The following is a 4975-nucleotide window of genomic DNA, read 5'->3' as shown; positions in this document are numbered from 1 at the left end:
AATGAAAAAACATTTGAGACAATTGAGAATCTCCCTATTACCAAAAAGAAGGTTACTGAAGACCTCACTGTTGAAAACAAGGCTACTGAAGGCCTTTATCCTGATCAAATGAAGACAAGTGATGTCGCAAACTGCGTCAACACTATGGGACCTTTCAGTGAAGAGGTCACAAAAATCAAATCAGAAGCTGTGAATGGTCCTATGAAGCCTGTGACCAGTGGAATCCTGCACAGAATAATGGAAGACCCCAAAAGAAGTTGGAACAAGTGCTGTTGCAAACATAGTCCTAGGAACATGTCTTGGTGTTGCTGCCCAGAAAAGAAGTTTGACCAGATACCAAGAGGTGTCGAAGTCGAAGAAGAAAGACTCATTAAGAAAATGAACGAATTAAGCATTGCTGACGAACGTAATGTGGGGGTAAATATGGTGGAAGTATCCCAGAGAGACCAAGCTGAAGTGGGTGAAGATCATTGTCGAAAGGAGTACCAAAGGCTGACGTATCCTAAGGAAGAGGAAAATCTAGTGGAATTCATCAAGAGGTGCCAAAAGATGAGGACCGAAGTGATGTTATGCCCATGCTGCAGTGCAATCTTCGACAGGAAGGCAGCGACCAATCTGGAAGCAGTGGATAAAGCCAAGAGAAAAGAGAATTGGGAAACAACAAGATATGACCCAAGGAGAAGTGATCATCACTAATGGAGGCACGGAGAAAGACACCATAACACCTACAAACCATCTAACAAAGCAACGGATGACAAATGGGTTCAACCCATTAGAGATGCCCAAGGGCAGAAAAAATGGGGAAAATTTGAGGTTCAGAGAGGCGCTTCAATGGAAGGAAAGAAGGAAATGGAAAAGCACAAGCCAAGACCATATCCTTCAGAAAACTATAAAGGAAAAAACCCTATGTCAAGATCCCAATGGAGAAGATTCCAGAGGCAGAAGAGAGCAGAAAAAGAGACTGCAGAAAAAAGCGTGAATGGAAAAAATGCTAACAGCAAGGACAAAGCAGAATCTAGTAACAATCGTAAGATAGCAAGCAGACAAGAGACTTCCCACCAGATCAACCCTGGCAGCACTGTCGAACCAGGGGCGTCGAAAGAGAAGATGCAAGAAGACGATGAAATAACGGACAATTTCGAATCTGACTCAGAAGCGTCTTTCAATGTAACCTGCAATGTGGTCTCTGTCCTCCCTAGAGATTATGATAGAGTCATGGAGGTCGAAGACGAAGAAGATGAGATGGAAGAGGAAACAATGGCACACAGGCCTGTCGCTACTACGTCATTAACAATGGGTGCGTCGAAGAGCAGAATGCTTTCTTCGAAAGGCCAGATGATTCCATGAAAACACATTTAAAGCCTTTGTTCATAAAAGGAAAGGTGGAGAATGTTGGTGTAAACAAGATACTGGTAGATGGCGGAGCAGCAGTAAACTTGATGCCTCATTTCATGCTAAAGAAGATTGGGAAGGATGATTCAGACGCAAAACCCCACAACATGGTACTGTCAAACTATGAAGGAAAAATAGGAACCACTATGGGCGTTATCCAGGTGAATTTGACCGTTGGAACCATTACAAGGCCAACGATGTTCATGGTCATTGCTTCAAGGGAGAACTACAACCTACTACTTGGAAGGGAGTGGATTCATGGCGTTGGAGCCGTACCTTCTTCAATGCACCAGCGAATAGCCATTTGGAGGCCAGACGGCATTGTCGAAAATATTGAGGCTGATCAAAGCTATTTCATGACAGAAGTAAACAATGTCAACAATCAAAGTTTCGACAAGAACCTGGCTCACATACCTCCGTGCAGCCCAGCAGAGTTCGACTTAAAGGAAACAGACAACGCCTACTGCTCCATGTACCTTCATCCTACATATGGTTTTCAGTGGGACAAAGAAGTAATTGGAGAATCTTACATGTGGGGAACTACTCATATAGCGCCAACAGGATGGGGAAGCGAATTTGACGATGACGAGTAAAGAATCAGCGCTCGAAAGAATTACGACTTACATAGCCGAAAACAAACTCAAAGAGGCCCTTGAGGCTGAAGTAAAATATATGGCTGTCGAAGCCAACAAAGAGAGTTCCAACGAACAATGTCCCCAAAGAGACGTTGCAGAAGATCATGATAACAACCAAATGGGTGAATGGCAACTGTAAGACCCCAATTTTGACCCTAAGATCCCTCATGGCATCATAACATTGCATTTGCATTGCCTCAAGGATCTTTAGCATCTTGGTTCCCTTTGTCTTTGGGTGGGACTCCTTGTGATTGGTTTGAGATAACCAAGCATGCTTGAATTATACATCATTGTTTCTCTTACTTTTGTTTACTAACCAAAAGCACAAAAATGTGTCACTAACATCTTTTGTTTGAAGCTTGAGTATCATCCAAGACACTTTGTGGGTTTTATTTAGATGATCAGTCAATACAAGGGAATGACGTGGGTTACTTCCAACATGTTCCAATGGGGCCTATTCATCATTCAAAATGCTAAACTTGAAGGAGCAAAAATCTGTTCCTGAGTTATCATGCTCGCTAGGCGAGCATACTGGTTCGCTTAGCGAAAGGAATTGTCATGCTCGCTAGGCGAGCAGATCCTTCGCTAGGCGAAGCGCGCACATTTTGGAAAATAACAGAAAATTTTGGGCTTGACTCTGAGCCCACCAAGTCACCAAAATCAGGTTATAAATACCAAGCTTCATTTGAGAAGAAGGACAAGGGAGATTATTAGAGAAAAAGAGACTGGAGACTATTACAAACCCTGGAGAAAAAGAGAGAGAAAAGAAGAGGAAGGGAAACCTACGAACTAATCTGCAGCAACCTCCAAACAGCTCTGAAAAGTTCACTCTGACTCACACACTTCACCTCCATCTCCCGCAAACCCTGACATTGCCTTGCAAACCCAGCCGTGCCTTTCGAGTTTTATCGGTCTCGCCAATCAGGTTTGCCCTTACCCCCATTACTCTATGCTTTTAATTTGAATACTCTGAATGTGTGAGGTATCGTTCAGTTTTTGCCCACGGGTTTAGATATGCATGAATGTGTAAAACAATACCTTGAATGTTTTGATCACTTAATTTCTGAGATGGATGCCATAGGGTTTGGAGTCCCTAAAATTGTACTGTTATCAATGGGAAATCCAGAACCCGCAGGCGCTCGCTAGCACCTTCGCTAGGCGAGCCTGCAACGAAGCTTCCCTAAGCTTTCGCTAGGCGATGCAGCAGCGATCGCGACAGTAGTTGTTTTTTCCTGTTTGCTCTAACCTGTTTTGTGTTTGTTATGGCATTGTTTTCTCCTAATTCCGTCATATTACTCTAACCTGTTTGTTGAGTTTTTGTGAGGGCTCACATACTCTTGCAGGGATAGCTTGCTTGGTGTTCCACTTTATTTGTGGGGTACCACCTGGAGGTCTATTCCGATTACCTGTACTGACTAGCTTTCTTTGATGGTGTTTAGCTTGGAAGAGTCTTTGGGTTTCTTATTTATCTAATTGCTGTTACTTCAGATCTTTATCCGTGCGGTAGATTTCTTGATCCCTTTACTTTTCCCGCATGTTACCGATTTCTTAGGTTTCGTATAGCCTCTCGTGGCATGTCATTTAAGGTAGCGTAGTTCCTTCATCTAGGACTGCCTTTTTGCATAAGCATCCCTAAAACCCCAAACTCATTGATTTTTCTTCTCCTAAGAACACGTTATCTCCTTCTACTACAGGCGAGTAAGTATCCAAAGGTCGAGCATCCGGTAGATTGCGTAGTAACGTCGCTCACCCCAAAATACAACCCTTACCCCATAGGTGGTCGAACTATGTTTTGCTCTGATTTTCATCCCAAATGAGATACTTAGGCATAAGACGCGATGTCTTAGCGAGCACACTCCTCTTTAACCCATAGGTAGCCGAGCTACGAAGACTCTGATTCTCAGATTCAGATGAGATACGTATGCAGTGGATGCGACGTCCGTGCGAGTCATTTTCTTTTGACCCTTCTTTTAGTAAGTAGTACATTAGATAAACATACACGCTTTTCTCATCCCTTCAATCATGTTTGCACAAATAAATTTTCACAAAATGCCAACCTTACAACAAGTGTGAAAAGGGCTCCCTAGGAGTACCTAGGATGTTTTGGGTTCCTAATACCTTCCCATTGCATAACCAACCCCCTTACCCAAATCTCTGACATTTTTACTAGTTTTTGATTCGATAAAACTTTTAGGTTTTTGTTCGCTTTCTAACCATTCCTTTGGATAAGTAGAAGTGCGGTGGCGACTCGACTTGTATGATTTACCTTGGATTTAGTCAATATCTCTAATGGTAACGAATACCCCGCTACAGAAAAATGGCGACTCTGCTGGGGAACGAAACATCCTAGTGGGTTTTGCCTACTTTTCATATTTGTTGTATTGTATTGTATATTTTTTTGTGTGACATATTTTTGTGCAATTTGGGATTACTGTATTGTATGTAATGATTGAATTGTTTGAATTTTAATTTCTTGTATGCTTGGTGATCTTTGTGAGATGAGTTCTATACCCGGACTCGAGTGCACTTAGGATAGGAGAATGGCTTAGTCTTGTCGACTTGTGTGGAGTTATTCCTTAGCAAGTTGACTTGCAAGTCCATTCACTTGGTGGAGGTTATGTTGGGATCAATAATGTCACACAAGTAAGTTGTGGTTAGACATTACTCTTTCCAATATAGACCTTAGAAGCCAAGGACCTTAGTTTACCAAGCCCATCTTGGCCTATTCTTAGGATGTAGTGCGAAAGTCGTTCAAGTGTAAGATTTGATACGATTGTTACGCGATACTACACTCATAAGAGTCTCTCTTGAGAATATTTTCGGAATACGAGTAGTCGTTTCTCCAATAATATCCGAAAGATGGGATGATGACTATGGGAACCTCTTGTAGAACATGTTTGGCAGGTTTAAACCCTAGTACACTCCCTTTTGGGTGGTTCTTAACCTAA

This window comes from Lathyrus oleraceus, chromosome 3 (genome assembly GCF_024323335.1).
Source record: "Lathyrus oleraceus cultivar Zhongwan6 chromosome 3, CAAS_Psat_ZW6_1.0, whole genome shotgun sequence".
In the NCBI taxonomy this organism is placed as follows: Eukaryota; Viridiplantae; Streptophyta; class Magnoliopsida; order Fabales; family Fabaceae; genus Lathyrus; species Lathyrus oleraceus.
This window is presented reverse-complemented; position numbering follows the sequence as displayed.